The following is a 20,536-nucleotide window of genomic DNA, read 5'->3' as shown; positions in this document are numbered from 1 at the left end:
CGGCGCGGGGCCGGCGGCTCGCTCTGCTCCAGCCGCCGCGGCCCCTCAACTTCCCGAGCGTCAGGAAACGCCGGCCCCGCCCGGCCAGGGCCCAGGCCCGGGGCGCCGCCGGGGAAGCGGGCCGGAGGCCGCACCAGCGCCCGCCCGGAGCCCGATTCCGGGCGGGGTCGTGGGGGTGACCGCGCCCGGCCCGCCCACCCGAGGAGCCCCTCGGCCCGGCTGGGGAGCCCGCACCCGCACGAAGACAATTACCTGCGGCGAGCTCGGCGAGTGCAGGAAGATTCCCGAAGCCCGAAGCCGACTGCTGCCGCTTTGTCTCCGCCTGTCCGGCTCCGAGGAGGAAATGGGCCGCCCGGCGCCCCCGCCCCCTGCCCGCGGCCGCCCCACGGCCCCGGCCCCGCCCGCCCGTCCCAGCACCTCCCTCCGGCGCGCTCTTCCCGGCGCCTCCCGCTGCAGCCCAGCTTTCCCGGTTCTCGATTTGGGGAGACCCCTCGACCAAAGAGCCTGGCGGTACCAGGCCTGGACCCCCGAACAGGACCTCTTGCTCTCCGCCCCTCACCCCTGAGTTACTTAATCCCAGGCCCCTAGTGATCTAGGGATGGGAGTGACCCCCCCCTCCCCGAGAGGAAGGAGGAGCGCTGACTCCTGGAACAGCCCTTGAGCGGGGGAGGGCAGGTGAGTCACCGCTCCGCGCACAGGTGAGTCTCCGGGCGCGGCCTGCTCAAGCCCCACCCCCCGCTGGTGCCCCAGGGACCGAGTGAGGCGACGCAGAGTCCTGGGCACTCTCCTCTGAGGAGTGCCACAAGTGTTCAGAGTAACAGGCTTCCGGAAAAGTGCTCTCGGTCCACCCACTGGTTTTACAGAAGGAGAAACTGAGGCCTCACAGCTTCAGGCGAAGTGGAAGTAGAATCCGACTCTAGGGACCTCATAATGTGCGATGGAAGCCCTTCTAGAAGTCACCTAACTCATCTGTCACTTGACAGATGGGGAAACCGAGAGCTCTCCTGATGGAGGACAAGAGGCTTCTCACATCAGTGTCCCCTCCTGAGATTGTCCCCCCACCCCGCCACACACACACACATACATACACACAAACTTGAAGGACCTGGCGTCTATTCCTATCCTTCTGGCCATTTACGGAATTTTATTCCCACTCTAACTGGTGAATGTTCCCCAAAAAAACTACAAAACAAAAAATAAACCAAATACATATTCACTATCATCCTGGTATAGAAAACCCTAATGACGTTTTATCTTCATCATGGGATGATGAACGAGGTTGATTTCAGTATTGGTCTATAAATCCAAAACAATGCAAGACAGTATCCACTGCTTGTTTGGTGCTGAGCACTGAACAGGGTGCTAGGGAGACTTGCCTTCAACATGTTTACCCTTTACTACTTATATCTCCCTTTCCCAGGAAATGCAAACTCCTGCAAGACAGGAGCTATATCCCCTACAGCACCCAGGACAAGGCTCATCCCCTAGGCAGTGCCCAGTTAATGTCTGTGGGTGAATGTGCCCACTGTAATTCAGAGCACTATGGATTTGTGCTAGTTAAGAGTTGCTGACAAAAGGAAATAGGACCATGAAGGGAGAGAACAACCTTCAAGAGACATACCTTAATGAGGCCATTCTCTTCCAGCCACACCCCATTCTGTTTCTAGCTTCATAGCCTTTGCTCCTATGGTCTCCCCTGCCTGTAGTGGCTATGGCTTCCCCCCACTACACTTAGCTACCTTAGAACATAATATTCAGTCAATAAATATTTGAACTAACAAGAGACAGAGTTAAAGGATTATGCTCCATAACTTAGTATATTCATCACTTCACTCAAGTACCATTTACTTAGTTTTCAAGGCCCCGTGTTCAAAAATTACTAACAGGGGCTTCCCTGGTGGCGCAGTGGTTGAGAATCCGCCTGCTAATGCAGGGGACACGGGTTCGAGCCCTGGTCTGGGAAGATCCCACATGCCGCGGAGCAACTGGGCCCGTGAGCCACTACTACTGAGCCTGCGCGTCTGGAGCCTGTGCTCCGCAACAAGAGAGGCCGCGATAGTGAGAGGCCGCGATAGTGAGAGGCCCGCGCACCGCGATGAAGAGTGGCCCGCACTTGCCGCAACTAGAGGAAGCCCTCGCACAAAAACGAAGACCCAACACAGCCATAAATAAATAAATAAACAAATAAATTAAAAAAAAAAAAAAAATTACTAACAATTTCAAGACAGCAACATTGGAGCATTAAACCAAGCATGGGACCTTTCTAAGCATGGGGCCCTGCTATAGACTGAATGTTTGTGTCCCCCCAAATTTATATGTTGAAAACCTAATGCCCTAGGTGATGGTATTAGGAGATGGGGCCTTTGGGAGGTGATTAGGTCATGAGGGCAGAGCCCCCATGAATGGGATTTGTGCCCTTAAAGAGGAGGCCCCAGAGGTATCCCTTGCCCCTTCTGCCATGTGAGGACAGAGCAAGAAGGCTCTATGAACCAGGAAGAGAGCTCTCACTAGAACATGATGATGCTGGTGCCTTGATCTTGGACTTTCCAGCCTCTAGAACTGTGAGAAATAAATTTCTGACATTTATAAGCTACTCATTCTGTGGTATTTTGTTATAGCAGCCCGAACAGACTGAGGCCCTAAAGATGAAAGAGTGGATTTGTTTGAGGAAAAGAAGGATCAGGTGACAGAAAAAGAATATGATGAGAGACTTGCAGTGTGCCCTGTAAGTTATGGGGAGTCAGTTCCTGACCCCTGAGAAAGCATGAAAAAACTTACTAGGGGCAACTTGAGCATTCACTATGTCCTAAGTACTTGCTGTGTGCTGGAGAAGCAGTAGTGAATAAAACTGACTTTAAAACTGAGATAATAAAACTGAGATCCCTGTTCTCACAAAATTTAAAATATAATGGAAGAGACAGGTAATAAAACAGATAAACTATAAAAAAAGAAGGTCAAATGTGAAGATAGGGAAGAGATACAAGTAGATTTAGGGGGAAATTAACCTAGTCTGGGGTTCAGTGACCTAAGTAAGTCACCTTTATGCTGTGACCCACTCCTGCCAGAGTTTCACACTCACCTCTCCACCAAAACTGCTTTTATCAAGGTCCCTAATGACCTCCATGATGCCAAATCCAGTGATCAGTCTCTGCCCACAGTTGACTTGTACCATCAGCAGTGTTTGATCACTCTCCCCCTTAAAATACTGTCTTCATTGGATCTCCAGGGCACCAGGCTCTTCTGATTTTCCTTCAGCCTCCCTGGATGCAACTTCTTAGTCTTCTTTAATGATTCCTTCTAAATCTTCCCAACCTCTAAATAGTTCTCAAAGTTCTCAAAGTGCAATCTGAGGACTCCTGAGACCTTTCCAAGGGATTGTAAGATAAAGACTATTTTCATAATAATACTAAAATATCATTTGCCTTTTTCACTCCCAATCTCTCACGGTGTACAATAGAGTGTTTTACATGTTACATGATATATAATATGGCATCACACAGAATGCAGAAGCAGATACAAGAATACAGCTACCTTGTATTAAGCCAGACATTAGAGAAATTTGCAAAAATGCAAAACAAGGACACTTCTCCCCCTGAATTTTCTTTTGTTTCAGAAAACATTGTTATTTTTCTTTTAAAAAATGCTATTTTATACTTTAAACCAACGCCTATAAAAGCAAGTCTACCAAAATAAACTTTGACTTTCTATGTTTTAAAAAAAAAGCTATTTATGATAATGTAATAGTACAGTCAATATTGGTAGATAAAATTCACCTAAACAAAAGCTCTTCAAGATCCTCAAAAAATTTTAATAGTGTAAAAGGATCTTGAGATTAACAAGTTTAAGAACTACTGTTAGAGTGTCCCAGGACTCCATCCTTGGACCTCTTTTTCTGTCTACCAACAACTCATCGGTGATCTCATCCAGTCTTTTGCCTTTAACTATGCTGTCAGCTGTAGGTTTATATCTCAACCTGAACCTTTCCCTCTGAATTCTAAACTCCCACTTTCAGCTCCCTACTTGATACCTCGGTATGGATATCCAGTAGGCATCTAGGCATCTCACACTTTATGTCTATATGTCCAAAACTGATTTCCTGATACCTTTGTCCAAACCTATTGATCCCACAGTTTTCTTCATTTCATAAATGGCAATTCCATTCTTGTAGTTGTTTAGGCCAAACTTTGGAGTCATCCTTGACTACTTTATTTCTCTCACACATTTCATACCTGATTCCTCGGCAAATCCTGTGCCTCTCTCTTCAATGTATATTCAGAATCCACTAACTTTTTACCATGTCCATTGTTACCATCCTATGTCAAGCTATTATCATCACTTAGCTTGAATTTAACAGGAGCCTCCTAACTGGTCTTCCTACTTCTGCCCTTGCCTCCCTCGGTCTAGTCTCAATTCAGCAGCTGGAGTGATTCTGTTAAAATTTTTAATAAGTCCAAACATGTCACTCCTACTTTGCCCAAAACCCTCCAGTGGCTCCTATCTCACTCAGAGTAAAAGGCAAGGTCCATATAAGAGCCTCCAGAGCTCACCTGCCCCACAACAAACCTGACACACTGGCCTCTACAATTTCTGGAACACTTAGAGACAGGCTCTCGGCTTAGGGCCTTTGCTTTCTGCCTGGAATGTTCTCCTCCAAATAGCTGCCTGACTCACTCCCTCACCTCCCCCAGGTCTTTTGCTCAGCTGTCACTTGCTTGGTGAGGCTTCCTCTTGGCCACCCTATCTAAAATTGCATTCCCTTCCCTCAGCATCCCATCCCTCCTTCTTTGCTTTATTTTTCTCCTTAGGGTGGATCGCCATCTGACATATAAAGTCATACAGTATATATCTACACATATGTTTTTTAAATTATTGTTTTCTCCTGTCTTCCTCTCACTAGAATTTAAGCCCCATGAGGGCTAGAATTTTTGTCTGTTTTTTTCAGTGCTATGTCCTTGGTACCTAGAATATATTTCTAGAAGAGGACCTGAGGGACATAGATCCCTCAATAAATATTTGTTAAATGAATGAAAGAAAGAATACATGGAATCTATAGAAAAGCCATTGACAAGGTGGATAGGGAGGGAAGGAAAGAGTATTTCTAGACAAGGGGACAAGCAAGTTTGAAAGCCCCAAGTCCCACTACAGGAAAAGAAGTCCCGTGATTTGAGAGCTGTAAAGTAGGGAGAGGCCAGACTGGAGAAGGCTTTGTAAGGCTTCAGACTTGACTGTGAGGGAATGGGCACCACAAAGGATTTCAGACATAAAGAGATAAAGATGATACTATTTCGGGTTTTTTTAAATTCACTTTGGGGGACTTCCCTGGCAGTCCAGTGGTTAAGACTTCGCCTTCCAATTCAGGGGGTGCGGGTTCGATCCCTGGTTGGGGAGCTAATATCCCACATGTCTCGGGGCCAAAAAACTAAAACATAAAACAGAAGCAATATTGTAACAAATTCAATAAAGACTTTTAAAAAATTAAAAAATAAATAAAATTCACTTTGGAAAAAAGCAGATTGTAAAGCAATGCATATAATATCCCATTTATGTTTTAACAATGAATACATATTCGTTTTAAAGCTCTTTTCTCATAGCATCTGAGCCATTTAAAACCTATCATCTGTTCAAAACCCTCCAGTTCTTCCCATCTTACTCTAAATAAAAGAGTGGTAGTCTTGCCCAGCAACCTCAGACCCATCTTTGGCTTTTCCCCTCCATCCTTACACTCCAACTCACACTGGAGTCCTAGACATTCCCATAACACAAGGAAGCACTTTCCTTCCTCAGAGCCTTTGCGTTTCCAGTTTCCTCTACTTGGAATGGTCTTCTTCCCCATACTCCTTAGCTCACTCCATGGCTTCGTTCAGATCTCTGCTCAAATATCACCTTATCCAAGAGTCTTTCCCTAATTACCCTTTGTAAAATAACACTAGCACCCACTTCCCTTCCCGCCCCTCTCCATTTTATTTCTTTACCCTGCTGTACTTCTTAGCACTTGTCACCACCTAACACATTTGGTGTTTCATCATCACCTGGTCAGAGAGACCCTTCCTGACCACATCTCCCACACCCCAGTCACTCTCCACCCACGTTACTGCATTTCTCTTCTTTATAGCACTCATGCCTCTCTAGAATTGTCTTGTCTAATGGTTTATTTTCTGTCTCCTCTATTAGACTATATACTCCATGAGGACAGGAATTGTGTCTGACTTTTTTACTTCTCTGCTCCGATAATGTAGCACAGTGCTGAACTTCCCTGGTGGCGCAGTGGTTAAGAATCTGCCTGCCAAAGCAGGAGACATGGGTTCGAGCCCTAGCCCGGGAAGATCCCACATGCTGCGGAGCAACTAAGCCCGTGCGCCACAACTACTGAGCCTGCATTCTAGAGCACACGAGCCACAACTACTGAGCCTGCGTGCCACAACTACTGAAGCCCACGTGCCTAGAGCCCGTGCTCCGCAACAAGAGAAGCCATTGCAATGAGAAGCCCACGCACCGCAACCAAGAGTAGCCCCTACTCGCCGCAACTAGAGAAAGCCCGCGTGCAGCAACGAAAACCCAACACAGCCAAATATAAAGAAAAAAAAAATTTAGCACAGTGCCTGGAAGATAAAATGCACTTTAAGGGACTTCCCTGATGGTCCAGTGGTTAAGACTCCATGCTCCCAACGCAGGGGGTACAGGTTCGATCCGTGGTCGGGGAACTAAGATCCCAAATGACACATGGCTCGGCCAAAAAAAAAAAAAAAAAAAAAAAGCACTTAAAAATATTTGGAGAAAGAATGAGTGGCCATAGATATAGGAGGAAATCCAAGTGTCACTGAAGCCAAGGACTTGGTCACTAATGTCAATTGATGATATTTGGATTGAAACTTCAGGTTTCAACTTCAGGTTGCTGAACATAGTGTACATAATCATGAGGATTAAGGTGCATCAAGAATGTTAAGGAAAAAACAGTCCAAAAATTCAATCAGCAAGACTTCCCGGAGTATTCTGAAAAGTAACATAAAATAATGTCAAAATGTCAATAAAGATGAACCATCAGAGATCATTTTAGAGATTCTCTACATTATGAGGACTTCATTATTATTTATCTTCATGTGCTGGTAAATAGCTTTACAGTTTACAAAGCACGTCCCTGTATATTATCTCATTTGAGGAAGGAAGAACCAAAATGAGTAAAGATCCGAAAATAATGAAGATGAGAACAGACTTGGCAGCTTTGAAATGAAAGTTCGGAAAACCTTTACCTCTTGTTGCCATGAAATGATGAGCCACCCTCCCCCAATAAGACCCATAGAAGAGACCAAAGGGACTCTTGGATTAGCTTGGGAAAGCCAACAAAGGGGATCAGATTGGGACAGGAGTCAGAAAAAACTAAAGGTAAAACCTAGGTGTGGCGGGCTTCCCTGGTGGTGCAGTGAGTTAAGAATCCGCCTGCCAATGCAGGGGACACGGGTTGGGGAAGATCCCACATGCCGCGGAGCAACTAAGCCCGTGCACCACAACTACTGAGCCTGCGCTCTAGAGCCCATGAGCCACAACTACTGAGCACACGTGCTGCAACTACTGAAGCCTGCGTGCCTAGAGCAAGGAAGAGAAGCCCACGCACCGCAACAAAGAGTAGCCCCCACTCGCCACGACTAGAGAAAGCCCGTGCACAGCAACGAAGACCCAATGCAGCCAAAAATAAATAAATAAAACCCTAAGTGTGGGACCACATCACAGTCAAAGGCAATTGGATGCCTAGTAGCACTGGTTTGCCTTTCCATTCCCTTTCAGATGGCTGGGGGAAAGCAGTAAAGCCCTGCCATCCTGGCAGTTTTGTCTGTCAGCTTAACTAACACCAGGGTATTTTCCTCATTTCTGTGTAGCACAGTAATTCACAACTCTGTCTGCACCTTAGAATCACCTGAAGAGCTTTTTAAAAATATGATACCCAGGCACCACCCCGGGGGCTCAGATTCAGTTGTTCTTAGGCAGGGACTAAGCATTTTAAAAAATCTCCCTGGGTGATTCTACTGTGCAGCCAGAGTTGAGAATCACTGATAACTTGTCTAAGGCTGGACAGAAAACAAAGTGAAGTCAAGTATACTTAAAACTCATTCATTAGTTCATTTGTTCACACAATAATACTCAGTGACCGAAAATAATAATAGCTTGTATTTACTAAGTCTGTAGTACATGCCAATTTCCGTGGTAAGAGCTTCACATATCATCCAAACCTCTCCATAATCCTAAGGAAGTTACTATTGTATTCCTCATTCTATAAATGAGAAACAGAAGCTTGGGTCACACTGGGAATATGGCAGTGCTGGGACCCAGATCTACCAGAATCCAGAACCAGGCTCTTAACCTTGCCCCACTTAGCCTCTGAAATGTCAATGGCTTTTTTTTCTTTTTAACTTTTATTTATTTATTTATTTATTTATTTATTTATTTATTTATCTTGGCTGCATTGGGTCTTCGTTGCTGCGTGCGGGCCTTCTCTGGTTGTGGCGAGTGGGGGCTACTCTTTGTTGTACGTTGCGGAGCATGGGCTAAGGAGCACAGGCTCAGTAGTTGTGGCCTGCGGCCTCTAGAGCACAGGCTCAGTACTTGTGGCTCACGGGCTTAGTTGCTCCACGCCATGTGGGATCTTCCCGGACCTAGGGCTTGAACCCGTGTCTCCTGCATTGGCAAGTGGATTCTTAACCACTGCGCCACCAGGGAAGTCCCATGTCAATGGCTTTTAAAAATTCTTTGTTGACAAGCCACAGTCAGAATAGTTTTCATTTTACGGCTTATGACGGAGGTAATTTAAATCCCTGGTTGTTATACTGTTACATTTTGTCTTTTCACACAGCTTCTAACAGTGTGATAAGTGAGGCTAGTTGGGAGCTTTTTTGGGGGGTGGGGGGTACCAGGACAGGGGCTCACTTGTATCCCTTCCAGGCCTCTTCTAATATAGGATGCTGTTGGCTTTATTTGGTAAGTTAAGTTTTAAATAAAAGAACCAAACTTAGGCCCTTGACGCCTAAGAAACCTGTGTAAGGTTCTCTTTATTCATGTTATTCATCTTCCCTGCAGAAACTGAAATCAAGATTTAGTTTTTAAAATCAGTCAGCAGTGGGTGTTCACGATTCTTTCCTCTCTGATATGATCAAAGATGAGTACACAAAAACACTCCCCCCCTTTCATGCTCATATTTTTGTTGATAACAGTGGAGAAAGAGAACCTGAAAAAAAAGTTAAAGACTGTGACAACCAAGCACAATCATATCTAAAAAGAAGTCCCTTAAAAAGGGAGGGAGGGACTTCCCTAGTGGCGCAGTGGTTAAGAATCTGCCTGCCAATGCAGGGAACATGGGTTCGAGCCCTGGTCCAGGAGGATCCCATATGCCACGGAGCAACTAGGCCCCGTGCACCACAACTACTGAGCCTGTGCTCTAGAGCCTGTGAGCCACAGTTACTGAGCCCACATGCCACAACTACTGAAGCCCACGCACCTAGAGCCCGTGCTCTGCAACAAGAGAAGCCACCGCAATGAGAAGCCCGCACACCGCAACAAAGGGTAGTCCCCGCTCACTGCAACTAGGGAAAGCCCGCGCTCAGCAACAGAGACCCAACGCAGCCTAAATAAATATTTTTTTTAAAAAAGAAAGAAAAAAAGGGAGGGAGATAGAAGAGGGTGGTTTGTGCTTTATTTTTCTCTTTAAAGTATCAGTAGGCTTTAATTATGGAAACCAGGTTCTTTGTATGCACCATTCTAAAAATTCTTTTTATGTCTGGCATTTTTAGATTTTTATAAAAGTATGAAAAGTGCTATCAAAATAAGAACTGTTGCATTGTAAGGTAAGCTCAATTAAATTAATACACTTTAGATTTCAGATGTAATAGTGAATGAGTCATTTGTCTCCATTCATTGCTTTCGTTGCTTAACAATTTTTCTAAATTCCAAGAAACTTTGAGAAAAAGAAAACGTGTTTGAACAGAGCAGAGAGATACATCTGCCAAGAATCTTTACATGCCCCCGTGTATCCCCATATGGGCATTCTGAATACAGGAAAACTTAAAGTGGAAGCCAGGGCAGCCTTTGTCTCTGGTTTGCCCAGAGTGAATTTGATTCTGAGTTGACTAGAGTCAGGCAGTCTAGTAGGCCCTGGGATTCCCAGACTCTATGAGTTCACAGTGGAGTCTGGCAAACCTACATTCCATCCTGTCTGTCTCCCTCCATCAGTTCTTACTAGTCCAGCTTCTTTATTTCTTTAGTCACAGTAACTCACTCTTCTACCTGCCTGTAAGTTTGGCAGGTCCTGCCCCTCCATCACAGAAGGCTATTACCATATTCATTCATTCATCCATTTTTTTGCTCAATCAACAAATATTTTGGAGCACCTACTATGTGACATGCATTGTACTAGACCCTGGAGATACCATAGTGGGCAGCCCTCATGAAATTTACATTCTAGAGAGGGAGAAAGACAATAAGTAGGTAACAGTTAAATGAACAATGTGATTTCAGGTAGGGGTAAGTGCTAAGAGTGACCGGGAGGAGGCATGCTTATTTGGATAGAAAGGTCAGGAGAGGCCTCACTGAAAAGGTGAGCTTTGAGCTGAGACCTGAATGACCAAAATGAGCCCTGTGATGGGCACAATATCCCACAGGAGGAAATAGCAAGTGTAAAGGCCTGAGGGTGGGAATAAGCCTGGCATATTCAAGGAACACAAGAAAGACAAGTGTGTGAGGGGTAGTAAATGAGGAAAAGATAGTACTAACTAAGGTCAGAGGAGTAGGCAGGGGCCAAATCATGTAGGACCTTGTAGGTGATGGTAAGGACTTTGGGTTGTCCTTTAAGAGCAATGCAAAACCCCTAGTAATATTAAGAAATGAAGTAACCGTGATCTGATTTGCATTTTTAAAAGGTCACTTGACTTCTATATTAAGAATGAAGTGTGGTTGCACAGCAAAGGAAACCATAAGCAAAACAAAAAGACAACCCTCAGAATGGAGAAAATATCTGCAAATGAAGCAACTGACAAGGGATTAATCTCCAAAATATACCAACAGCTCATGCAGCTCAATATCACAAAAACCAAATAATCCAATGAAAAAATGGGCAGAAGGCCCAAGTAGACATTTCTCCAAAGAAGACATAGAGATGGACAACAAACACATGAAAAGATGCTCAGCATCACTAATTATTAGAGAAATGCAAATCAAAACTACAGTGAGGTATCACCTCACATGGGTCAGAATGGCCACCATCAAAAAATCTACAAACAGTAAATGCTGGAGAAGGTGTGGAGAAAAGGGAACCCTCCTACACTGTTGGTGGGAATGTATATTGGTACAGCCACTAAGGAGAACAGTATGGAGGTTCCTTAAAAAACTAAAAATAAAGCTACCATATGACCCAGCAATCCCACTCCTAGGCATATATCTGGAGAAAACCATAATTCAGAAGGATGCATGCACCACGATGTTCACTGCAGCGCTATTTACAATAGCCAGGACATGGAAGCAACCAAAATGTCCATCAACAGAGGAATGGATAAAGAAGATGTGGTACATATATACAATGGAATATTACTCAGCCATAAAAAGGCATGAAATAGTGCCATTTGCAGAGACAGGGATGGACCTAGCAATTGTCATACAGAATGAAGTCAGAAAGAGAAAAACAAATATCATGTAATATCGCTTATACGTGGAATCTAGAAAAATGGTACAGATTAACTTATTGGCAAAGCAGAAATAGAGTCACAGATGTAGAGAACAAGCTATGGTTACCAAGGGGGGAAGGGGAGGGTGGGACGAGCTGGGAGATTGGGATTGACATATATACACTACTATGTATAAAATAGATAACTAATGAAAACCTACTGTTTAGCACAGGGAACCCTACTCATTAATCTGTGGTGACCTAAATGGGAAGGAAATCTAAAAAAAAAGAGTGGATAGGGCTTCCCTGGTGACACAGTGGTTAAGAATTTGCCTGCCAGTGCAGGGGACACGGGTTTGAGCCCTGGTCCGGGAAGATCCCACATGCCATGGAGCAACTAAGCCCATGTGCCACAGCTACTGAGCCTGCACTCTATAGCCCGTGAGCCACAACTACTGAAGCCCGTGCGCCTAGAGCCCATGCTCCACAACAAAGAGAAGCCCTTGCACCACAACGAAGAGTAGCCCCTGCTCGCCGCAACTAGAGAAAGCCCACGCACAGCAACGAAGACCCAACGCAGCCTAAATAAATAAATTTTATTTTAAAAAAGGAGTGGATATACGTATACGTATAACTGATTCACTTTGTAGTACAGCAGAAACTAACACAACATTGTAAAGCAACTATACTCCAATAAAAATTAATAATAAAAAAAAGTAACATTATGAAGAAAAAACAAAACAAAACAAAAAGAATGAAGTGCGGGACTTCCCTGGCGGTCCAGTGATTAGGACTCTGGTGGGGGAACTAAGATCCTGCGTGCCATGCTGTGTGGTGCGGCCCAAAAAAAAAAAAAAAAAATGAATGAAGGGTGAGAGAACGTGAGTGAATGCTTGTCATCATACATTAATTTATTCACCTATTCAAAAATACTTTTTGAGTGGCTAATTGCCAGACAGTATGCCAAGCACTGGGAAATCATGGTGAGCCAAACATCATTCCTCCCCTCAAGGAGTTTACAGGATAGCTGGAGGGACAGAGAAGTACATAGGCTCTTATAATGAGCTAAGTCCTGTGCTGGGAGTAATCTCCATTTGTTAAGGGTACCATTCATTCATTCATTTAGTAAGTACTTATGTGCCAAGCTCTTGGAATACAGTGATGAACTAAACAGACAACATACATACCCCCATGGTGTTTACAGATTAGCGGAGGAGGCAGACATTAATTAAACACTCTCACGGACATGTCATTACCCGTTGTGATACGAACTATGAAAGAAAAATAATGTGAGAATGTATAAGAGGGAAGCTTGGATCAGTCTGGGAGGACTCAGGAGGCCAGAAGGATGAGCTGCAAGTAAAGAGTTAGGTAGGTAAAAAAGGAAAGGAAGATTGTCAATTATGTCTCAGTAAAACTGGGAAGAAAAAAAAAAAAGGAGGGGAAGAGTGCTGTGGCCCACTGAACTCTAACCCCAGCTCTGCAGGGCAAGAAAGACTTTCTGACATCTAAGCTGAGTCCTGAAAGATAAGTAGGAGTTAGCCCGGTGAAGCGTTGTTGGAGGTGAAGGGAAGGCATTCAAGAGCAAGGGAACAGCCTGTGCAAAGGCACAGAGGCAACAGAATACAATGGATTCTGGGGGAAAGCAAGATGTTCGATATGACTGGGCTGGGGGACTTCCCTGGTGGTCCAGTGGTTAAGAATCCACCTTCCAATGCAGGGGACGCGGGTTCGATCTCTGGTCGGGGAATTAAGATCCCACATGCCACAGGGCAACTAAGCCCGTGTGCCGCAACTACAGAGCCCATGCGCTCTGGAGCCCATGTGCCACAACTAGAGAGAAGTCCAAGTGCTGCAACAAAGACCCGACACAGCCAAAAATACATAAATAAATAAATATTTTTTTAAATGACTGGGCACAGCAAGGTCAGAGAGAATAGATAAGCAAGCAGGTTAGAATCATGCCATGCTAATAAATTCTTTTGACTGGTAAAGGATTTTAAGCAGGGGAATGACCATGCCAGATGGAGTATTAGAAACGTCTCTGGACACAGAAAGGAGACTGGGCTGAGCCCCACACAACATGCCGCACTTTATCTAGAGCAGCAGTTCCTACTGAAAGTGGGCATTATGCCCTCAGTGAAACTCTTCTTGGGGTTTTCTGGGCTGAGCGAGGTCCAGTTTAGCAAATGAAATTGGCTACCCCATTACTGCTTTTCCCAGCCGCCACAGCCCAGCCCAGGACCAGCAGGAGTCATGAATTCGGAAGACATCCGCCTGTTGTGCCGAGCAACAACACATCAGTGCCTCCAATACTGGGCACACCAGTTTCCTCTGCCTCCTGGGCCATAATGCAGTGCACAGAGCAAGGTCCCCTTAGATCGCAATGCCTTATTCCTTTCATTAACTTGCTTAAGGTGAGGTTTTGACCCCCTGACTGCTATCATTTGCCCTCAGCATTTTGCTCTCACCTTGAGCTTTCAGCCAAACATCTGGCTGTCTGGACCAAAGCCCTTTTTACCTGGTGGTGAGCAATGTCTTCTGACCGCCCTGCCCATCAAAGGGTATTCAGGTTTAGGGGGTAGGGAGAAGGTGTCCTGTGTCTTCACTGAGGCTGAGGCCCAGGAGACTAGGGTGAGATTTCCAAAATGTGGCCTAGGCAGGTGCTGCCTGCCTCAGGTGGCTTACCATTGTTACAGGACAAAACCCAAACAATTTAGCCTGCCTACAGGGCCTTTGGGGATCTGCTCCTTTCTACAAGCTGTCCCCCTGCCAGGTGGGCTCTTCTCCCAAATCTCCCTATGGCAGTGCCTTCTTATTGTTCAGGTCTCAACTCAAATGTCACCGCCTCAATTCAGCCTCCCTGATCACCCACTCTAAGGTAGCTGGATAGTCACTCTCTATCCCATCATCCCATTGTATTTTCTTCATAGCACATGTCACCATCCAAAATTATTCATTTGTTTGTCTACTTACTTATTATTGGTCTTCTCCCTCTAGGATGTAGCCTGACATCTTGGACCTTGTCTGTCTTGTTCACTATTTTATTCCCAGTACCTAGAACAATGTCTGGCACATAGTAGGTGCTGAATGGATGAATGGTGCTGGTCTATCTTTCCAACCTCATCCCACTCAATTCCTGTATTCATTCCCTGAGCTTTGGAAGGATGGGGGTTTATGAATGTCTTTAGACCTGCTTCACTAATCAAAACCTCTAATTTCTTCAGCTTGGAACAACTTTCCTCCTCTCCTCACCACCCACCTTCCTACACCCACAGTAATTCTCTCTTTTCTTCCAGATTCTGAAATCCTCCCAGATATTCAAGCCTGGTACACACATCTGTCAAGGTTTATCTCACTGTATTGCAATGACACATCTACCTGTCATCTACTCCACTAGCCCATATCAGTGAGCTGCTCAAGGAAGGCATCCATTCACCTCCTTACCCCTAGCACACAACACAATAACCAGCACACAATAGGTACTTCACTAATGTATGTTGACTGGCTAGATAGAAAAATGTGGTTCAGAGAAATATGGATTAGGAAATGGTCATTTTTATGGCAGTAGTAGGAGGGGTTGTCGTAAATCTAGACCTAAAGCAGAGAGGCAGCCCCTTCCCATGGGCCAAACCAGGAAAATAACACCATATTAAATTCTGATAACTAAGAGCAAAAGGCAGAGGGTGTGGCCACAAAGATCTTACTTCTCATCATCCATGTACTCCCAAGTGGGCAAGAGCAGTGAATTCACAGGTGAGAAGTACAGGAGCATTCTCACTATCAACTCTGGCAGGATCAATCAAAGAGGCCCGGGAGAAGTGCTAGTTAAGTTTGCACAGAGCCTCCCACTCCTCCAAGCATGTCCTCAAACCTTATCTCACTACGGTCTGGGGGGAAGGAAAGTACATTTTATCCTATCAAAAAGGCTCAAAGAAATTCACAGCCTGCCCAAGGAGACATCACCAAGAGTAAGTTACTCTATAGCTGTGCCTCTATCCTGCTATTTGGGAGCCCTTAACATGCTCATCAAAGCATTAGTTGCTAAGCTCCTAGAAGTCTGTATAATTATTGTCTAAAATACAGAACAGCAGAAGAATGTGTAATTAGATGCTTTTAATAAAGGCCTTTTGGATGATGCTGATGCTGCTGCTGATGAAGATGATGGCAATTTTGATACTGATGATGATGAAGATGCTATACTTGAGGACAAGGGCCAAGATGGAACCCTTATCTTGGAATGGAGCAAGAGCCAGTGTCACAGGCAAAGGGCTGATCAGGATACAGCATTACCTAGTAATTGTCTGGACTCTTGAGCTGGGCCACCAGTGACCTCCTCAGGGCTTCACTTCTAATTGGCTGTGTAGCCTCACCAAGCCTCAGTTTCCCCATCTCTAAATGGAGAGATTATACCTCTTAAGTTGTTGGGAGGCTCTTTTGAAGTAATCAAATAAGCTCATTATCACGGAGCCTATATCACAGTAAATGCTTCATGATGATATTAGCAAATTCTTACAAACAGCATACTTTACGACTGGCAATGTTCTAAGCACTTTACCTATATTAGCTCATTTATGTAATACCCTATAAGGTAGGAACTAACATCATTACCCCTTTTTTATAGATAAATAAACTAAGGCACACATAGGGAAGTTGAATAATTTCCCCACAGTCACAGAGCCAGAAAATGCCAGAGCTGGGTGTTGAACCCAGGCAGTCAAAGTCCAGAGGCATTACACAGCTATGGTGACTATGGTGGCCATGGTGATGTGCTGCTCAGATTTCCCTTTGAGAAAACTGCTGTAGTGAGTAGAGTTGACTGACCTCAAGATCTATCACAGCATCCACACCAAGGCCATGCACCCTCTGGGCCGCTCTCAGCCTATGAGACTGAACCTAGCAGGGGTACTAGATTTGGGCCTTTCCTGCCCAACATGGGACTGCTCTGATGGACAACTTTTTTGTGTGTGTGGTAAAATATACATAACATAAAGTTCATCATTTTAACCATTTTTAAGTATACAGTTCAGTGGCACTAAGTTCATTCACATTATTGTGCAACCATTACCACCATTCATCTTCAGAACTTTTTCATCTTCCCAGACTGAAATTCCATACTGATTAAACATTAACTCCCCACTCCCGTGCCTCCCAACTGAAGCTCCTGGCAACCACCATTCTACTTTCTATCTGTATGAATTTGACTACTCTAGGTACCTCATATAAGTGGAATCCTACACTGTTTGTCCTTTTGTGACTAGCTTATTTTGCTTAGCATAATGCCTTCAGGGTTCACACATGTTATCATGTGTCAGAATTCCTTTCCTTTAAGATTGAATAACGGACTTCCCCGGTGGTGCAGTGTTTAAGAATCTGCCTGCCAATGCAGGGGACATGGGTTCAATCCCTGGTCCGGGAAGATCCCACATGGCGTGGAGCAGCTGAGCCCATGTGCCACAACTACTGAACCCTGGGTGCCCTAGAGCCCGCACGCTGCAACTACTGAGCCCACATGCCACAACTACTGAGCCCACGTGCTGCAACTACTGAAGCTTGCGCACCTAGAGCCCATGCTCCACAACAAGAGAAGCAACCACAATGAGAAGGCCGTGCACCACAACGAAGAGTAGCCCCTACTCACCGCGACTAGAGAAAGCAGCAACGAAGACCAAATGCAGCCAAAAATAAATTAAAAAAAAAAGAAGATTGAATAATATTCCATGTTTTGTATATATGACATTTTGTTTATTCTTTGATCTGATGGCCAACATTTGCTCAGGACTCTCAGCGAGCCTGGCTGAGACTTTTTCAGAACTGCACTTCAGTCTGAAGCTCTTCCTACCCAATGCTCCCTCATTGCCCATCTCCTTTTCCAGATTGTCAAATCTGCATTGTAGTCAAAAGACTCTCACCATCTTCCCCAGCTCCCTCTCCCTTTATCCTTCACAGATGCTCCCCCATTAATTTCTTGCATGCCTGATCTCATCTTGGTGTCTATTTCTCAGAGGACCATACTGACACAACAGCTTCTTAATAAACATTATTTATCATTATCATTATTTCTTGGGAAGGGGAAGATGCATTTAAAGCAAATTTATAAAAGGAATTTAGGACAGTTATATAGCATAATTGTGCATGGTAACTTCTTTTGGTATATATATCTCATTGTAGAAAAGTTAGAAAACACACACAAGTAAAAAGAAAATTCAATTCACCTATTATAGTACTATCCCATATTGTTTTCAACTATTACTGTCATTACTGTTTCATTTTGGGGTAGATCTCTCTAAATGTTTATCTCAACATATGCAATATCAGTTTATTTTTTAAGAAAACTGGTTTCTTCCACAGGATGAATTGAGTGAAATGACCATGGAGCTTGGATTCTATAAAATGACTCAGTTTAGGAATGCATTCATTTATTCACTCATTCACTCACTCATTTAATACATATTTATTGAACAGCTACAAAATATCAGGCCTTGCTCTAGGCACAAGGGATGTAAGACAGACACAGCTTTCGTCTGCAGAAAGCATACAGTCTAGTGAAACCAAAGACACATCTCCAGGCAATTACAATATACTGCTATATAGACACAGAGCAGGGACTCCCAGCCCAACCTGGTTTCTTGGAGAAGGTGGTGTCTCAGTCAAGACCTGAGGGATGGCAAGGAGTTAAGCGCCAAAAGAGAGGAAATTTTAAGAGGCATTGTAAGTCTAGAACCTAGGCAAAGGGGGTTATGTATAGTAGATTTGGTTGCTTAAGGAGCAGCTGACTCTGCCCACAACTGACTCTGTGTGTGTGTGTGTGTGTGTGTGTGTGTGTGTGTGTGTGTGTGTGTGCTTAGCAGCCACGCAGACTGAGCAAGGGATAAGGCCTTAACCAGTCAAGGAATCTTGGGCAGAGGTTCTCAGTGGAGATGGCAGAGACCCAGGAACCCACTGGAGGAGAGTAGCTAACTGATCCCCAACCTTAGATTGGAAATATTGGCCAATCATTAAGCTCTCCAAGGCCAGGGATGGCAGCTACTCCACCTCTGTGGAGTCTTTAGGCCCAAGACAAAGCCAACTACAAAGAGTACAAAGAGTATCCTTGGTTGTAACTGGTGCCCATGGATCATTGTTTCTCAGCCTAAAGAGGTCTCAGGCTACAGAATGACACTCTGGGCAATTCTGGCATCAACATGAAGTATGGAGTCCAGGGTCTTGGAAGTAATGCAGGAAAAATACGAAAGCCTAGCCTTTCTCTGAGAAGATCTGAATTATTTATCAACAGCAGTAGCAACACTACCCATCACAGAATTTCCAAGAGAGGTTAAAGATCAGCAGAACGTGAATATTGTTTCAAGAATTGTTTTGATATAAACTTTTTTTTGATAGGCAGCAGTTGATGTCTTATCTTCTGCATCCTATATTATTGTTGGCCAAGTTCTATTTTAGCATATGGGTATAAATAAAATTATTCAATGAGATAATATAAAAAGGTCTTGAAGTGTACTGACAGGCACCATCATCTCATTAAATGTGAATATAACTTGGGTTTTTGAAGAAAAAAGTGGTAGACAACCATGGTGTGGTATTTTTAGGTACGTAGGTGAGGCAGGCGCCCACACATGCCACCATATCCCTCTGAACAGTAAAGACAGCTCTTCAGTTCTCTTGGGCTGGGAGGGGATGGGCTGAGGTGACCTGGCAGTGCTTCCTCAGTGTCACCTTCCTTGAGTGTCAGCAAGCCCCCCCGACTCCACCTCCCAATTTGATGCTTAGCAAAGCAGCTGCCAGCAGGTAGCCTAGGGAGTCAAGGCCCATCTCTGTGGTCAGTGAGGCCTTGGCACTGAGATGGACAGGAACACATCCAGTCCTGGCAGCTGGACCCCCTAAACAGGCAACCACAAAGACCAGTACTGACCAGGGGTCTGATGTCTTTCCCATGCGAGAAATGTCACCACCTCCCTCAGGGACAGGACTGGGTGGGGGCTGTCACTGGGTGGGTGAACACCCACTGGTCTCAGACAATTTGTCAGTCAGGGTAAAAATAACACCAGCCGCATCATTTTCCAAAATTAAGGGCAATGCTGTAGCAAATGTATGCAGATGTATACAGACACAGATGGGAACAAGTGTATTTAATTGTAAATGAGTCAGAACGGAGCAAATGAGATTTCCCTTATATTTGGGTTCCAAAAATTACAGAGAAAATGTGCCTGAGGCAGAAACAAACCAAAAAAACCACCACACACACACACACACACACACAAAATCAGGGGTAGGTTATTGATGCAGAAGCCACATAGGAGGGAACTTTTGGCATCCAGAAGGCTGGGGTGGCTTTGGTCTTCTCTGGAGGTTATGAAAGCGTCCTGGCTCCCAGAGGCCCTAAAGTGACCAAAGTGCTAATGGAATGGACACAGGCATAGACGGCAGGACTCACGGTGCCCCAGTCTCATCTGGTCTGTAGGTGCCAGAGAAAGTGGGGAAAGGAAGGGAGGGCTGCAATGGGCTGTCCTCAAGGAGGGAGCCAAAGGCCAGCTTTTGTCACTTCAGAGAACCGGCTGAGGCAGAGAAAAGAGAGAGGGAGAAAAAACATCTCTGCCTAGCTCCACGTGGCCAAAGAAAGAGGAATGACAACAGAATACTTCTTGTTCGGAAAGCACCATTTCACTTCAACAGCTTTAAGGAAGCCACCTAGTAGAGTGCCTGGCGCTTGGTAGATGTTCAGTAAATACTAGAAGAAGGAAAAGAAAGAGAAAGCATGGAAGGAAGGAAGAATATATCCTGCAAGTCCGTCCCATTCCGTGGACTAAAGTGGTGCTGGAGTGAAGAATGAGGAAGCAATTTGTTGTGGTCATCCATGTACAATGCTTGGTGTCAGTCGATTTATCTCTTGTAAAAATA

At 44.8% G+C, this 20,536-nt stretch overlaps 1 protein-coding gene across 1 annotated transcript in view; it reads right to left on the bottom strand.

Annotated features, from left to right (window-relative positions):
• Nucleotides 1-361, bottom strand: part of CTNNA1 (catenin alpha 1) — a 188,116-nt gene extending 187,755 nt beyond the window's left edge. The window contains exon 1 of the mRNA XM_059917194.1: nucleotides 253-361. The gene's annotated coding sequence lies outside the window, so the exon portion shown is untranslated. The remainder of the gene's footprint in view (nucleotides 1-252) is intronic.
• Nucleotides 362-20,536: the final 20,175 nt, after the last annotated feature.

The sequence above is a fragment of the Balaenoptera ricei genome, chromosome 3 (genome assembly GCF_028023285.1).
Source record: "Balaenoptera ricei isolate mBalRic1 chromosome 3, mBalRic1.hap2, whole genome shotgun sequence".
In the NCBI taxonomy this organism is placed as follows: Eukaryota; Metazoa; Chordata; class Mammalia; order Artiodactyla; family Balaenopteridae; genus Balaenoptera; species Balaenoptera ricei.
This window is presented reverse-complemented; position numbering and strand designations above follow the sequence as displayed.